A 19,156-nucleotide genomic window follows, 5' to 3' on the forward strand; every position below is an offset into this window, starting at 1 on the left:
AATATAGTAAACTGGATATGAAAAATGTTGTGGAAATTTTATAAATATCATACCTCGCTAATTATTGAAGCTTGTGCATTTAAATCAGGTTCTAGTCTCTTGACTACAGCCTTTAATCCTCGTTTGACTTCATCGGTATAAACACAGGTTCCAGAATATTGGAGCATTGGATTGAGAAAATACGCTAAAAACACACAAATATTTTTAAAAAATATATGATGATAACTACAACAGTGAATTTATATTTTATGTAAATTCACATAAATATCATCTAATTTACCTGCAGCATGTAGGTGTTGGTGTAATTGCCCTATAAGGATTAAATTGTTGTAGTACCGTTTTCTCAAACCCAAGACACAACAGAAGTTTAAAATTTTTAATTCTGGCGTTCAAAACATTCCTTATGTATCATATGATTTAAAACATTCATGAGATGTTTATATCTGTTTATCTATGCGTATTCAACGCTGGACACCAAACCAGTTCGGGATTATTAGAGTTGGTTTTTCTTGTTGTAAATCTCTACGAATGGATCTACCTCATTTGATCGCCTAATCAAGTCCATGATCAGAGATTTTGTTTATGTGTAGATCGCACTAGAAATCTTACGCGAATTTGCATCGAGTTTGGATTGCCTGAATTCTAGAAATCCGGAGGCGATGTGGCCGCAAATTTCTTTGTGCAAATTGGGATGGCCGAATTTTGCAGGAGGAGAGGAGAAAAAAAATTGGTGGACAAAATTTTTTCTGTCAAAATCTGTGTAAAATTTGTGTTATTTCATATGACTCACAATGAAATGTTTATAAGATTTGATTCTTGATAACATCAGGAATCCCGCTCAAATTAGGATTGATAATCCTAATTTTATTAGGATTTCTATTTTCATTAATCAATTAAAATTCTTATGTTATACACACACACACACACATGTATAGACATATGAGTAAAATTAAATAATCATTATTTAATTTTTAATTAATTGTAAATTAATTAATCGATTGTAGATCTCTCTAGAATATTTCATGAGAATCATGTACATATAGTAGTCATTACTAGTAACATTAGTATTATTTAATTAGTAGATACTAAATTTATTAAATACATAATTGTGAATTCATTACAACCCCGATCGAGGATCATACAACGTCGATGTACTAAGGTTACAAATTTTGTTCATATAATGAAAATTGAATATTTTGAAGATCAAAATTTTCACTGATCTATTTTTTGCAGTTGCCAGTTTTATAAAATCATCACCAAAATAGGCAGTTCAACTTTTCTCATTTAATCAACAATTAAGCTAACTTCCACATCTTCCATCATATTGAATCAACTTATAAACTCCTTTATAAGTAATTTATTTGATCTTCATTAAACTACAGTCGCTAATTCAATTCTTTGATTTTGACTATCTCAACAGGAACACAGAATCCGATACTTATGTGACCCTCAATAGTTCTGAGATACAACTAGCCTTGGGTTCACAACTTAATGTGATTCAAAGAAACATTTATTCTTGTTTAAACTTACCCTAATTAGTCTCATTCTTTTTATCAATCTCTTGATCAAGAATGTCATAACTCAAGTCAGAATGCACCCATCAGATTATGGTAAGATCGTCTAGTAGCATTATCTCATGATCCTCTAGGTATCACTGATAGTGCCTTCAAGAACCTTAAGTTATGGTTAGCATATAGTACGGTCCCTTCAACTCATATATCATAATCGAATCCGTAATCATTGGTATTGTAAGGTCCAAAATGCGATAACGTAATCCAACTGCATTCAAATTCTAAGAAAAATGAAAAATGTCTAATTAAATTATTTTAATTGAATTTATTGAATATGGTAGGCATGTTAAAATGTGGTTTTATAATAGAATGCATAAAACTGTGTTTTAAAGGTTATTCGAGACGCGATCGAGGAATGGAGACCGGGGACTATAATGGGCCTATTATAATAAGGTTATTGAGCCTAGGTTTCTACCCAATTATTTATATCAAAAGATAGAGTTTTCTAAACCAAAAACACTTCAAACCACGTGTTTAAAACACTAGAAACCTAAGGCTTTTCCACCGTCAGCACACAAACACTCACCTCATGTTTTTCTTAGAGTAAAATCATGTGAACTTGAGGGAGATTTCAACAAGATCTTCTCTCCACCAACGTTCCTCGCATCGCAAGTTGTTTTCGTGCGTGAAATACCCAAATACACGTCTTAATCTTCGTTCACTCATCGTTCACACCATATTATGTGTGTTAATACATGTAAGCATGAAAAATATGATACCCTTCCATTTATCTTCGTTTTTATGGCATATATATGTTAAAACTTGGGTTTTCATGCTTTTAAAACTATGTTATTGATGCACCAAGGGGCTGCCATGGTAGGGCCATTAGAAGGGGTGAATTTCAGAGGGTTTAGGAGCCTTAGAGGAGGATTCATACGGGCTGGATATGAGGGAAACAAGGCTGAACGAAAATAGAGCCCTTGAGGGCTAGGACACGGCTTGGGAAAGAAATAGAAAGGAGGGGTGAGGGGGGCGCTGCGCGAGTGCTTTCTAGGCGAGGGGCTGGGCTCGGGAGGGTCTTAGCCATGAGCCATGGTGGTCCAAGGTCGGCGGTATGGTTCAGGAAGGAGAGGCGCTCGGCTAGGAGCCAATGAACCCATGCGCGCGATAGGTAGGAGCGGGTGGTGCCCGTTTACGTGCGTGGGCTATAGAGGCTAGTCTAAGAGGGTCCTAAAGGGTTTGGTCTAGGTACTAAGAGGGTTGGTCAGGGTCTGGTCCACTCGGTTAAGGTCTAGGTTTGAAGGATTTGAGGTTGGCTTGAGTTAGGGTTTGATCAATTGGTACTGAAAATTCAATAGGCGTTTTAAGCTATTCCGAGGTCTTAAATGGTTTGAATTGGGTTGCATAGGTTATGGTTAGGTGTTAATAAACTATTATTAAAGTTTTGTTAAGTTTCGAGTCAATTCACTTTTTCTCGTGAAACGTGCACGCTTTAAGTTCCAGACAATTTATCATAATTTTGCTCCTCGCGTTTTTGACAACTATGGATAGATTGGAGAATTGTTGATATAAGGTTCAAAATATGATAACGTAATCCAACTGCATGCAAATCTAAAAAAAAATGAAAAATGACTAATTAAATGATTTTAATTACATGAATTAATTATGGTGTGCATGTTTACATATTTAAAATAAGGTTTTATGTTAGAATTCATAAAACTGTGTTTTAAAGGTTATTCGAGACGTGATCGAAGAAAGTAGACGAGATACCATATAAGGGAAAATATTTTTATTAATAATTATTTTTAATTATTTAATATAGGTTATATTTTAATATGTTTTTTCGAAAATGAGATGTTTTTACATATCGAGTCGTATTTTAAACTGGTGATCGATTTTCGATGAAAATAAGGACTTTTTGAGAACTCGACTAATATTTTCACAAACTTTCCAAAGAAAAATATTTTAAATATTATCTAATGGACTTAATGGACCTATATACTAGATTAATGGGCCTAAGCGTGCACTATGTTTTTTAATTAAAATATAAGCCAAAAACCCTCACCAAAACCCACACAAACAAACACACACATCACATAGGAAACTAGGACTCCTTCAGCAACACAACCACACACTCACACGTATTTTCGAAGGAAAAGTCACGAGAATTCGAAGGAATTCAGTAAGGTCCCTGTCTGCGGCGTTCTTCGCATCGCAAGTTGATTTTCGAGCGTAATAAACACAAAAACAAGCCTTAATCATTCTTAAAACATCTTTCACACCATATTATTAATAATTAATTATCCTTGCATGAAAAATATGATGCACTGCTTTTATTTTCGTTTTTATGGCTAAATATGCATAAAACTGGAGTTTTCTTTTTTTAAAAAAAAAACTGAAACGACCTCAACTTTTTTTTTTAAAAAAAATCATAAATCATAAACTCGAAAAATACTAAATAAAATAACTTATCATACTATAAACCATAATAATTTAACAATTCGAATCTCAAGTGCATAAAATAAATCATATATCGTCAACTAACCAAAAATCCTACGTCGACCTTCAACAGATAAATTAACAAATAAAGCATAAAAATATCTCTAATAAATCATTACGATGTGCTGTCGTTGAGCCACCAAACTTAAATTCCTACTCTCTAAGTAAAATTAGTATAATGGTGAGCAGGTCAAATCCACAGAGAACGGGAGATTATTTCTTTCGAGTGAAAATGCAAATAAAATGGGGGATTTTTGAATATGAATTTATTAAAATACTAAACTAAATTTATCAAAGAAAAGAAAACAATAAATTTGAATGACAATCAATCACATAGAATAAAGCGAAGCATTTAATATGAGAAAGATATGACTCAAGGGAGTTCTACTATTTAATTATATCACTGTTCATCGGCTAACAAATAATTTATTCAAGTTATTCCAAGCAATTAACCTTAGAATAATAGGGATAGCCGCTAAAATTCTTGTGTTTTCCTAAATTAATTGACCAAACCCAGCATCCAGTCAAAACTTACCAATAATCAACTGGGCACGATAGCGTTCCATATTAATTAAAGATAGCATTTTAGTTTCGTGAAAACACTTAATCCTAAAATCTAACAACCGAGATAGCTGAAATTGGAAGATCTAGTTCCGTTGATTTATTTAGATTACACATGTTATGATAGCACAACACATCTAACCTATTGCTACTCACGTACCAATCGTTCATGACATTTACGGATTACCGAATTCATGGATATCAATAGAAAATTATATATCGAATTGAATTGTCAGATTAATCGATATACAATGTTCATAGATTTAAATCATAAATCGACAAATACTTGGAATAAAAAGAATATTGAATATAAGAACGAATACCTCACAGTGATAAATTAAACAGTAAAAACAACCCTTAAATCAGAAATAAAACTTAGCCTAAAGTTGTGGAAAAAAGTTGAGAAATTCTTGCGCCTTTTTTCTTCTCTTGTGCGTGAGTTGTGGAGGAAGAAATTGGAGAGAATTCTCTTTGCTGCCGCCTCCCTACTTCACGTGAATTGTGTGTAGGCAATAAGGGAAGTATTTTTGGGTCCAATAAAATAAAAATAGAAAAGTCCAACAATCTAAAAAATAAAACCTAATAACTCAAAATCTAAAAGATATTAGGAAATATCCTCCAACAATATAGAGTTTTTTCCATAAAAAAACTCCATCTTTATTTCTTTCTTGATATGAAAATTCTTCAACTCTCACTAGGCAGCTGAAGAATCGTCATAAGGCGTGATCACGCCTTATCCAAAAATATCTTCCACATTTTTCTCCTCCACGTCTTCCACTAAGATCATATCGGCAACTATAATTGTGATATAAAATCACTCTTTTTAGCCCATATTTATCGCAAGAGCAGAAAACTTCTACCTACAATAAAATCACACAAAAATGTTTCAATTAAGCACGTTGAAAGTGGTAATAATGAGAGATATGACAATAAAAAATACAAACTATTATGAGCCTATCAAATCTCCCACACCTAAACCATGCTTGTCCTCAAGCATAAAAGAATGTGATTCATTATTTCAACTCATTATCCTCTTTCAGCTTCATTCACTTGTCTGCAAAATATTTTGTCATGCACCAAAGCAATTTAATTTTTAAGCACCTAACATACCAACATCATGAACAATTTCTTTCATCCGAATGTGTAGAAATAAAAAAAATGCACAGGGTCCAAACACTCCTCACAGGATTCGCTCATTTCACTCGTAAGTGTCTAGGTATGTATCAAGGAGCTCTCGTGTCAAAACACTGAAAATTTTTACCATAAGTTTGCAAATATATCATATCATCTACCAAAAAAATGAATTAAAATGCACAAACAAGGGCTATAAATGGGTTGTACTATGGCTAGAGATAAGGTAGGAAAGAAGTAACAACGGTTTATGGAACTGAAGAACACATACATATTTTCTACAAAGACAATTGCATCCAGCTAGCAATACATTTTCAATCTCATTATAACCCAAAAGTGCAAATTTTTTTTCCTTCGTTGCTCTTATTTTCCTTCTCATTCTTTCTTTTTTTTTCTTCTCTTTTTTTCATATATATTTTTACATTAAAATTTTTTTTTGTGTATAAGAATTTTTTTTTTGACAACGACTACGAGCATGAATCACTCGATCTTAACAATTTGCACTTTCTTGGCTCTAAGCGATGCTAAATGTGAAAATTTTGTATGATTCTCTAATTCAATGTTCAAATAGAGCGATAACCAACAAAAATGATTTATCATGGCTTGTAATGTGGTTATTTCCAATGAATAGGTTTAGGCTCGAACTTGGCTCACTAGGGGTAAATGAATCAAGGTAGACTCAAAAGAACGGCACTGATGATGCGAAAGAAAGCGGTTTGAACCTAATGCCCTTTACTTTGTTTATGGCTCTAATTCATCACAAGGTGTCAACAAAGACATGTATAACAATGCAAGTTCTAGAAAAATTAACAATGCATGACCAACATACAATCAAATAAAATGGAGCATGATATAATGTTTGCTCATATGCTCAAAGCTCACCAAAGAAAATGGTATGTGTGCTAGACCCCATACACTTATCATTTCAACACATCATCAAGAGCAACTTCCCATAAATGTGGCAGTAAGAATGCAAAATCAGTTGCACACAAAGAAAACATCAGTTTTTTTTTATAGACTCGCATCAGAGTCATTCAAGATTCAAATGAGAGAGATTACAAATAACCACTAAATGCTTTATGGATCAAAAAAATTCACTCTACAATACTTTTTTTTTTCAAATTAAACATGCAAAAAATGAGAAAAATAGAAATTGAAACGAGAAATAAGGCTATATACCCACACCCACACCTATATGTGACAATGTTCTCAATGACACAAAAATCAGATGCACAACATAGACAGTAAAAACAAGCAAGGGAAGTTAGAAAACTCCTCTGAAAATTTTTGGGCATCGTAGAGCAAAGCTTTCTATTGTTGTGGCGGGAAAAATTGTTGATTGATGATGGAAGCTGCTGAGAGAAGATGTGAAAAGGGTGAGAACAAATAGGATTAAATAAAAGAAAATAAATTTTTTTTTTTAAAAAAAAATTTTATTTGCCCTTGAGACAACATCAGGAGCTGTTTTCTTATAAGGCGTGATCACGCCCTGTTAAGAGACATCTTCTGCGTATAGGGCCAAAATCTTTCAAAATCAGAAGATGTTCTCTCACAAAGCGTGATCGAACGTAAATTCTGTTTTTTTTTTCAAATCTACTGCATTTAGAGATTTTTTTTGGCGCATAAGTGGTATTCTTATAAGGCGTGATCACGCCTTGTTAGAAGACATCTTCTGCACAAAGGTAACAAAAATTTTACTATTTGAAAAAAATAAAATTAAAAGAAATTAAAAATAATAAGAACAAAAATTTTGGTTGCCTCCCAAAAGCACTTGATTTTTAGTCGTCAGCTTGACCCTCAAAAGCACTCATTCAAAGAGCGGTTGACGCCCAAAGTACGTGTCATATGATATCATAAATGGGTCTTGGTTCCATGTACCCTCAAGTTTGGCTTGATGTATGCAATGTAAGCTCGTCTCCTCAAAAAAACGTGACTTTAAATAATAGGCATAAGATGAGAGTATCATCGTTGGCTCTTGAAGAACAAAATCTGTTGAAATCGACAATGGAGAAAGACAAGGATCTCCTAGATGTATGCATGATAATATTATCGACGAGCTCAAATCAATAGTCTCAGGAGCTTGTTCATCTCTCAACTTCATTGGTGCCAGCTCATCTTCGTTTGATATTTCTTCCAAAACTTCTTCAGACTGAAGCTAAACAGTTTCCTCATTCAATTCCACGTGCTTGTTTACTATATCATTCAATCGACTTATGATTATTTCAAGACTATATCCCTGAAACGCCCTAGATTCGATGACTGTCTTCACTGTACCAAGACGAGTCTTTCCAGCGTGCTTATGTCCTCACTCACACGCACCCTAGGAAACTTACCAGGAGGTCACCCATCCCAGAATTACCCCAAATCAAGCACGCTTAATTTTGGAGTTCTTATGTGATGAGCTACCGAAAAAAAAATGCACCTTCGTGATATGAGTAGTACATATCAAATCTTTTAAGCCCTCTTCAAATGTACAGTCCATTACATTGAACAGTCTCGGAATTCCTCTCCCTCCGGTTTAAGATCGGTTCATTTATGTTCCCTCTGCCTAGAAGCCTGCCAGGAGCTGCTCATTGTCCGTGCAACCTCATGGCACCGGCGATCACCTCCCGTCCTCTTCGGCCCCGGGCCTCACAATCCCTCATCTTCTTGATGCTCGAAAGGTTGGTCTGTAAAATCAGATTGACTAATTTCTGGAGTGTATTGGTGGCTCCAACTCTGCAGTGAAGGATCCCAATATTGATGGTAGTCAAAGTCGGCCATATCATTTAGCAAATATATCACACCATTAAAATGTCGACCAAGTAGTGGACTACCAGTTGTCAGTGCCCCATTAAATACCCATCTTCGTGTAACTGCATACAAACATTTAAGGAAAAGTCGAATAAGAATATAGTTAGAAAAATCATGATTCCTGAATGTTGTTGTTAAATAATTGAATCTCTCCCATGCTGCGTAGAATGGCTCTTCGGTTTGTTGGATAAAACTTGTGAATACTTGTCGATGAAACATCTCGAAGTATTTCACAACAAAAAATTCTCAAATTCTTCTTTTCTCGATGAATGAATCACCTGTACAAGAAGAATGAGACATAAAAAAATAATAATAACAGGACTCGAAAAAAAACTAACCTTGCACCCCCGGCAACAGCGCCAAAATTTGATGTGCTGTCGTTGAGCCACCAAACTTAAATTCCTACTCTCTAAGTAAAATTAGTGTAATGGTGAGCAGGGTCAAATCCACAGAGAACGGGAGATTATTTCTTTCGAGTAAAAATGCAAATAAAATGGGGGATTTTTGAATATGAATTTATTAAAATACTAAACTAAATTTATCAAAGAAAAGAAAACAATAAATTTGAATGACAATCAATCACATATAATAAAGCGAAGCATTTAATATGAGAAAGATCTGATTCAAGGGAGTTCTACTATTTAATTATATCACTGTTCATCAGCTAACAAATAATTTATTCAAGTTATTCCAAACAATTAACCTTAGAATAATAGGGATAACCGCTAAAATTCTTGTGTTTTCCTAAATTAATTGACCAAACCCAACATCTAGTCAAAACTTACCAATAATCAACTGGGCACGATAGCGTTCCATATTAATTAAAGATAGCATTTTAGTTTCGTGAAAACAGTTAATCCTAAAATCTAACAACCGAGATAGCTGCAATTGGAAGATCTAGTTCCGTCGATTTATTTAGATTACACATGTTATGATAGCACAACACATCTAACCTATTGCTACTCATGTACCAATCGTTCATGACAATTACGGATCACCGAATTCATGGATAGCAATAGAAAATTATATATCGAATTAAATTGTCAGATTAATCGATATACAATGTTCATAGAATTAAATCATAAATCGACAAATACTTGGAATAAAAAGAATATTGAATATAAGAACGAATACCTCACAGTGATAAATTAAACAGTAAAAACAACCCTTAAATCAGAAATAAAACTTAGCCTAAAGTTGTGGAAAAAAGTTGAGAAATTCTTGCGCCTTTTTTCTTCTCTTGTGCGTGAGTTGTGGAGGAAGAAATTGGAGAGAATTCTCTTTGCTGCCGCCTCCCTACCTCACGTGAATTGTGTGTAGGCAATAAGGGAAGTATTTTTGGGTCTAATAAAATAAAAATAGAAAAACCCAACAATCTAAAAAATAAAACCTAATAACTAAAATCTAAAAGATATTAGGAAATATCATCCAACAATATAGAGTTTTTTCCATAAAAACTCCATCTTTTATTTCTTCCTTGATATGAAAATTCTTCAACTCTCACTAGGCAGCTGAAGAATCGTTATAAGGCGTGATCACGCCTTATCCAAAAACATCTTCCGAATTTTTCTGCTCCACGTCTTTCACTGAGATCATATCGGCAACTTTAATTGTGATATAAAATCACTCTTTTTAGCCCATATTTATCGCAAGAGCATAAAACTTCCACATACAATAAAATCACACAAAAATGTGTCAATTAAGCACATTGGAAGTGGTAATAATGTGAGATATGACAATAAAAAATACAAACTATTATGAGCCTATCACATTAACATAAATCATTTAAATCTTTTATCTATCAAGCTAGTGCGGAAAACGAAAGGGTCCCTCGGGAGTGTACTGCTTCACTCGATCCACTCAACCGTCAGCGCCTCCTCAAATAATCAAATCTTGCATCATACAAATCTAGTGAGTCTAATGACTCAGCACGTTCTAAACATGAGTAGCAAATAATACATACATATACAATCACAAGCATTTAAAAGTCATATTTTTATTTAAAATAACTTTTGAAAATAAATAAATCATTTAAAAACCATTTTCAGCATAAACAAATCATTTAAAAATCATTTAAGCATAAATCATATATCATAAAATCATTTTAATCGCAAAGCTTTCAATCCTTTATCATTTTGGGTGAAGTTTGATCTTTAAAAGTGACTAGCTTTTATCCTTTGGTCGACTGATCAGTCTTCAGCTCCACATGGTCCATGGGGGTGGGCACTAGGCTCCACCGTGGAAATACGATCGTCGGGGTCCCTCTGAGACCTTTTCCATAGATGGCCTTGTCCCGTAAACGAGGTCCCTCTGGGGCGTTGTCCTGAAAAAGGTCTCCCTCTAGGGTCTTGGCCCTCACGTCATCCCCACAAAATCATATATCATATCTTTTGTCACAGTCAATTCACATCCCTCAAAATATTTTTCTTTTAAAATCATAACATATCATAGCTTTCCAAAATAGCATTTTAAATAGTATAAATCGCACAGCTTTACCATAAATCATAAAATATAATACTTTCATAAAAATCATCATTTTAAATCATAAAATATCATTTAACATGCGTTATGATCCTTCGGGACACTGCCAAGCTTTTACGTATTTTCTCAAGTGTAAAATTATCGTTTTTGCCCTAGACGTAAAAATTCTCGATTTTATCTTTTTCATACTTTTAATGAAATGGGTTTATCCCAAATAATTAATTATACTTAAATATAATTTTTCATAATTTTATTCTGCTTAATTCAAGGATTTTCAATTAATTCTTTAATTAATTATTCGAGAGACGATTAAATCTCGGATAAATTCCAAACTCATTATTTTCTTGTCAAATTTTAAACATAGACTTTTTATTACCTAATCTACCCTTGTGAGCCATGAACCACACCCGTGGACCCATGGTTCCAATTTTTCTTATTAAATTCGAAATAATGACCCTTATATGAACAACCCGAGCCATCTCCCAATTTACTCGAGCCATGGTCAAGCCACCTCGAGCAAACCCACCTAGGCACCCTTCTGACCAACCCTGACCCTTAGAACCTAACCATAGCTCGTGCACAAGCCCAGCAACCAAGCACCAAAGTCTGCGCACAAGCTCTTCCACGTGACTAGGACTCCTAGTGACCTAGGGCTCTTCAAGTCGAGCCACCACCGAACCAACCTGACCCAGCCAAGCCCAACCCAAGCCCCTGATCAGCGCTGCGAACCACCTGAAGCCCAACAACAGTCGCGCGCCCCTATGGTGCTTTCCCACGTTTTTGCTCGAGCCACGTCGAGCCACCCTGCACCAACTCATGACACTGAACCCGACCACCTTCCTAGGACCCTGATGGACCAACCATGAGCTACCCAGCCCCAGCAGCGAACCCCCCGTTGGTCGCTGCTGCACTTACCCATGCGTGGAGGAGAGTCCCTCTTCACATGGACTCTTCCCCAGCCCAAGGCTTGAGCCCTAGCCCTCCTAGGACTCTTCCTAGGACCTAAACACAACCAATCCAGCCACCTAGCCGAGCCCTACCCAGCCATGCAAGCTAGCCACCACTTGAACCAAGTGCAAACCCCTTCCGAACCCTCGGCCCTTTCCTTAGCAACACCTACGGTTTCTAGCATGAATTTCCCTTTCAAATTTATCATGTTTTGTTCAAAAATCCACCTTACTTGGTAGCGTGTCCGTTGGGTTCATAATGTTGTTCATATTTGCGTAAAAATATCATATTTTGAAAATAAACGTTCTACCGTGAAAATATTCTTACAGTCATATTTTTCATGCATAAACAATTAAATCATGCATAATATGATTTGTATGATGTTTAAAGGAGTTTAGAAAACGTGTCTTTGCGTTTATTACGCTCGAATACTCAATCTTCGACGGGGGTGTGAAGTTGGACGACCGGACGACGAAGAATCCTAGTTCTTCTTCTTCTCTAATTTTCGAAAATCTGAAGTGTGTGTGTGGTGTGTGTTCGGCTGGATTGGTGGTTGAATTGTGGTGTTTAAAAGACCTTGGTAGCATATTTATAATTTAATTAACAAGCTAATAGGCTTTAGTTTTGGGCTTGTAAGTTTAAGGGCAATTGGGCCTACTTTAAATTATTAAATCTGGATCAATAACATTTATTTAATTAAAACATAAAAGTTTATAAAATTAGTTTCTGAAAAATAATATTTTTGATCTTTTAAAACTCATTGTTTGCCCAAAACTGGCTTCCCGGGAAAAATCGAGATCGACTCGTAAAATAATTCGAACTCTAACATTTTTAGGAAAATTATTCTTGTCTTGGTCGTCCCCGGTCTCCCCTTTCCCCTGCTTATTATAGAATATTCGGATAAAATCCTTCAATTTCATGAAATCATGTCATATAATCATTTAATCATGCAATCATACATTTAATCTCAAAGTTAATATCATGCAAGCATTTAAATAAAATAATTAAGCAATTAAAATAAATTTGCATGCATGTGGTTTACGTATACTCTTGCTAATGATGCACAAAAGGGCTGTCATGGTTGGGGTACTTGAAGGAATGTTTTTCCACATGATTAAGGGTCCATAGATGCTTAGATAAGGGCTGCACCAGCAGGGACGAAGGCTTGAACAAAAATTTTAGTTTATACGGACTATGGTTTCGGCTAGGGCATCCTTGAGGGCCACAGTTTGTAGCTACTGTTAGGGCATGACTAGAAGACCTAAGGGGGCTGCATGATGGTCCTATGGTGGTCGCACAAGGGTTGGTTCGAAGGCTAGGGTGATCGCGTGAGACTTGGGGGAATGCGCACGCCTTGGGACGGGTTTGAGGGGCTGTGGGTTCTAGGGTTCTCAAGTTCGGTCCAGTAGGGTCCATAAGGGATCGGTCAGGGTCCTAGGGTGGTCGACTAGGGGCTGGTCTTGTCGGTTGAGGGCTAGGGCCGAAGGGGTGTAGGTTAGGAAACTAGGGTTTTCGAAAAATAGGAGCACAAAATTCAGTAGGTGTCCTAGGCTGGTGGTTTAATGGGCTTGAATTGGATTGTATATGGTATGGTTTGGTTTTAATAAGTCATGGTTCAAGTTTGGTAAATTTTGGTTAAGTTTCGAGTTAATTCGGGTTAAAACCGGGATGTACGTCAAAGTTAAATACGAATTGAAAAATTAGTCGAGAAGCTTAAGTTTACGTCTAAGAAATATTTATGAGTGTATTTTAAGGTTTCATGTTAAGCTTGAATATATTTGGGTCGTCATTTTAAGGTCTACGGATAAATTGGGAAAATTAGGGTTTCAAGGGCAAAAAGGTCATTTTAGATCTGAAAAATGTTAGACGTTCTGGCAGTGCCCTGAATGCTGTAATAAATGTTAAAATGTTTATTTCAAATTTTTATTGAATTTTATGATGAAACGTTAATGCTAAAAGACATGTTGCATGTTTGGTTTAAAAAGAAAAAGGATTTATATATGCATGAATTTTTATAAGTGATGGAAATATGAAAAGTTGAAGGAGGTGAATTGATTGTGACTAATATGATGATACGATGATATGTAAGGCCAAGTCTCAGTTGACGGGTGAGAGTGTTGCTGATGTCCTCACTGTCTGGTACCGTGATAATACGCAGATGGATCTATCGATCTGCATCTAATACGAAAGTCAAAATTGAGGATCTAAATTCAACAAAAAGGAAAATGTATACGTATATGATGAAAGGAAATATGATATGATATATTGAAAGGAAAATCTTTAAAGTTTATGTTAATGAAAAGCTATTTTACTAAAAGTATTTTCACTTTTGCTTGTGAATGTATATATATTACTTGCTATCATGATTAAGGTTTCTTGAGTCAATAGACTCACTAGATGTGATTGATGCATGTGAGCATGATGTTGATGGAGGACTGGATGGTTGAACTAACTGGACTGAAAGTGCACAAAACCCGAGGACCGTCGCTAGTTTTCCGCAAATAAAATTACGTTTATGATTTAAGATTTCGTTAAAGATTTTTATGTCTTATATGCTTTTGAGAGTTTTGAGAGGAGGTTAGAGTTAAATTATTTTGGAAATAATGTTAGCTTAGGGTTGGTTGACGTTTACGATTTTATGTTTTACATTTGTGTACCTTTGGGATTTTCAAATAATAGGTTGGTTGGTTATTTTTAAATGGTGNACCCTATGAGAGCCCGGGTCATGGATGACCCGAGATATCAGATGGATTCCCAAATCAAGGTCAATCTGCAGGATGGATTCTTCTGAAGCCGGTCAGGTGCAAGCCCGGGCTATACTCCCCGGGCAACCAGACGCCCGGGCTCTTATATAAGCCCCCGGTAGGCATTCTAACCGGGCCACCTCGATATGAGCACCGCACTCGAGTACACTAGCAGAATTGGATGTGGGCGACCGTCCTATCTCTGACACTAATCCAAGTGGTTGACAAAGTCAGACAGACGGGATGTGACTAGTGTGTGATTTGACATGTCAGAATGTAGCCGTCCTACTAAGCCCGGGCTTTACTCCCCGGGCTACCAGACGCCCGGGCTCTTATATAAGCCCCCGGTAGGCATTCTAACCGGGCCACCTCGATATGAGCACCGCACTCGAGTACACTAGCAGAATTGGATGTGGGCGACCGTCCTATCTCTGACACTAATCCAAGTGGTTGACAAAGTCAGACAGGCGGGATGTGACTAGTGTGTGATTTGACATGTAAGAATGTAGCCGTCCTACTATAATTAGTAGGTAGCACGCAGATCGAGGTCATCAATGCATCCCCTACTATAAATACCAGGTTTCATCTTCACATTTACATTTTTTCATTCATACACACCAATATCACACAGTCATCACTTGACTACATTGGTTTTATCGCTTGAGTACCCTGCTGACTTAAGCATCGGAGTGGCCACGCCGTACACCCCTCCGGCGCCCATTCACGAGTTCATCTCCTTGTGTGCAGGTTACAGCTGAAGTCATATTACAGAGATATGTCTCCATCCTCTTATTCCCTTCATTATCTTGATAGCAGATCCGGTGGAGCATTCGACCCGGCTCGTCCAGTTCACCCGGATCGCATCAATTCCTATTATGATTAATTCGAGATGAAATTGTGATTTTTATAAAATTTCAACTTGAGAGTTAAATATTTATTAAATTCATGTTGTTGGCTGGTGTAAGGGGATTTATACAATATTTGGAGCTCAAATAAGTTCTTTGAGTATCTTTTAAGATTTTCTGGAAATAGGATGGATGTCCGTAAAGTTGAAAGATAAAATGAAATCATTTAATAAGTTGTTCAAGAGGACAAAGTCAGAGTTGGAAATTTTGGTTTAGCCTGTTCAAATAATTAAATGAATAAATTGGTGTGATTGATGATTTTTATGCTGATTAATGAATTTTGGTGGGCTTCGATGAAGTAATCTAGTCTTTCGAAATTTAGGGAAAATATTATAGATACAATTATTTATTGGAAAATTTGGTTAAGTGAGTTTAACTTGTTGTTATATCATTGGACTTGATTTGTAATTCATGGATATTATATTTCAGAATTTAACTGGATATTTTCTCGGTATATTCTAATATCTTTTCGAGGTATGCACGTTTTTTGAATTTATTTGAGCACTTGCTTGTCTTTCTGCATCTGTTGGTTGTTTAGCTTTGGATTTCTTCTTTTATTAGTATGCTTAGACTCGTCATATGGCGTATCTCGGCCCGTCCATTGGATCATATCAGTGATCAGTATACCGGAATCCGTCAAGTCACTGGCGGAGGTAAGATGACTAGCCCACAGGTTTGGATGTGTTGTTTTCTTCCCGGCTAATGTGAGGGTTTACTCTATTTGGTGAACCCCGAATGTGCGATATGACCCAACATATTGATGGTTTACCGAGTATTGCATTCGCGTTTATTTCCACTTTCTGTTATTTATTATTTTCACTGTTTATAAATTTTGGATGTTCGCTTATCCCTTAAGTGGGGTTTTTTTTTTTATTATTGTGTTGGATCATGGGTGCATTAGGTATTACAAGTTTTGGAGATAGAAATACGTTCGTGGATTGGTGATAAGTGCAATTTTTGCACTTCAATTTTATGTGTTTCACTTGGATTTGCATTAGAACTCGAGCAGTAAGTATTATGCGTTTTGGTGTTTTTTTGTGTCGTTTGGAGGAATTTAGATAACAATCTTTTTTATGATCTTAAAAGACGTGGAATGGTACGAAACGACAAGAGGGAAAAACACGAACGAATGATGAAATAAGTAAATTTCAGCAGCTACAGTGCACCCGCCCTGTCTTGTGGAGAATTTAATTTCGGGACAGAATGTGACAACTCAAAATTTTGAGAATGTAATTTTTTAAATATAGACATATATAAGAATTTATTTTCGAGTTATGATATTATTGTAAAAATAATAAATTCAAAATTATTAAATAATACATAGTATTGAAAATTTCAAGCAAATAAATACCTGATGTTCAAAATTCAGTGCAAATTATTTATTAATCTCGAATTAAGATTTAGATATCCATCTATTTGAAAGAAAATATTGCATCCAATGCAGTTTTCTCAACAAGAAAACATCTCGAAATTATGGAAGAAGCATCTCAATATTTATGAAATGAGCATCTCCAAATTATGAAATGATATCAATCGAATCATGGTAAGATTATCAACCGCCTCTCTATAAATAGGAGAAGCCTTCATTCGAAATTTACACCTCATTTTACACTCAAATTTTCGAGTTTGCTCTCCAAATTTTCAAAATTTCTCTTCAAAATACTGCTGCAGTCATCAAAATTATGACCAAGTTCAGAAAATTATTTCTCTCACTCAAAGAATTCGATCTCCACCGTTCAGAATATTTTTTGATATGTTTTAAATAACATATCCAAATTTCAGCCAAATCCAACGGTTAGTTTTTCGTTTATAGTTTAGCACGAAAATTGCTCAAATTCTATGCGATAACAACATTCCTACGATTTTTCTCCCATGAACACGACTTTCAAACCTGATCTATACCGTTCATAATATATTTGACGTACTTGTGAGCGTAATGTCCAAGTTTGAGCCCGATCCAATGGTGAAATAAGTCGAAAATAATTTTGAAAGACGACTAATTTTTTTGTTGAAGTGCTGCTGCATTTTAGAAGTACCGTTTGCATGATTCTTCTACTATTTTCGAATTATTCCAAGCAATCATAAGGTAAGTGGGCTTGTTTTAAAATATGTTGTATATGAGTTATTTCGCTTTGAAAGTTTTGATTGAGCACAGTTATTCTGTTTCTACCCTTTTTTGATACGATTATAATATGTTTTATGTTTTTGACACAGTGAGAATTCAACTGGATATGGGTGGTAATCCCAATATGACATATGTTTATGGTCCTTACACGGTGGGATTATAACCGTTATATGGTCTCGTCTCCTTAGAGGAGTAAAAATTAGGTATTGATATTAGTAAATTATAGAAAGTAGAGGAATCTCAGTGCATTCGCCAAAATTATGTTTATAGTTATGATGATGATATGTTGTGTGAATCATTTTATACATGATATGATATGTGGTTTTTCGAAATTCATGTTTATTTCTTATGTATGTGCTCGAACGACCCTCACTTACTGAGAGACGATCATATCACTAGGTCTTTGCTTTACCCTCCCCAGATAAGTCAGAAGAAAAAATCGAGGAAAATAAACAAGATCAGTTTTGGAGCTGATAATAAGATGAATCAAGAAGTTCATTTTATTTTTCGCTTATTTAAATATTTTATTTCCCGTTGTAAACGCGTATCTATTGAAAAATCTACTTTGTAAAGACAATCTTATAATTGATTATGAGTAATACACAGGTTTTTGGTTTATAATGTATTACAATCTTGTTGTTTTCAATTGTGTAATTGTTAAACAATGCTGGTGTCGACTAACCCTGATCTCAGGGCGTGACACAGAAGCCGTAGCACACCCGCACTACCAAGACAGTGCACCCACCCTAAACAATAGTTTCAGAACAAATAAAACAGCAGAATGAGTGCACCAGCACCAGTTTTCAAGCGCTCTCGCGCTGGGTTTCGTGCACAACAAGGAGAGTTAGGCGGCTATGTTTTGATAGGGGACTTTTAACATATTTTAGAGGACATTTTTATGAGTTTTGGGGGGAGGACGACTAAAGGACATTAGAGAACACCGAAAAGCAAGAGATCTCGGTACTGAGGACAAAGAAGGCGGGCATCCGAGGACGGAAAAAAATCTTCAATATTCGTTCTTAATTCTTCACGTTCTTAGATTTTTGGTTTGATGATTTTATGGAAGAACATGGATTGTAATTTTCTTAATTCCGACGTGAACTAATTTAGTTGTCTAGAAGAACGACATAGTTTTACTTGCGACTATGTTTTTTTTTATATTTTGATTCATATATTCGAATTCTTCGTTCGATTTATTTGTGTGTCTGATTTAATGCTTTCAATTTACTGGTTATAAATTGAATGATTTAATATTTACAACTATCACTCAAAATATGATATTTTGAATAAGAATGTAAAAAATCCATCATTGGTGTTTGTATAATTTGAAAGACCCATAACTCTATTGAACCAATAAAATAATAATTGTGCAAATTTTATTATTTGATGTGTAAATTTTATTATTTGATATTTGAATTTTGATAGGAATATTGAATTCAAAAGTTGGATAATAATCTG

Source organism: Primulina huaijiensis, chromosome 13 (genome assembly GCF_012295235.1).
Source record: "Primulina huaijiensis isolate GDHJ02 chromosome 13, ASM1229523v2, whole genome shotgun sequence".
In the NCBI taxonomy this organism is placed as follows: domain Eukaryota; kingdom Viridiplantae; phylum Streptophyta; class Magnoliopsida; order Lamiales; family Gesneriaceae; genus Primulina; species Primulina huaijiensis.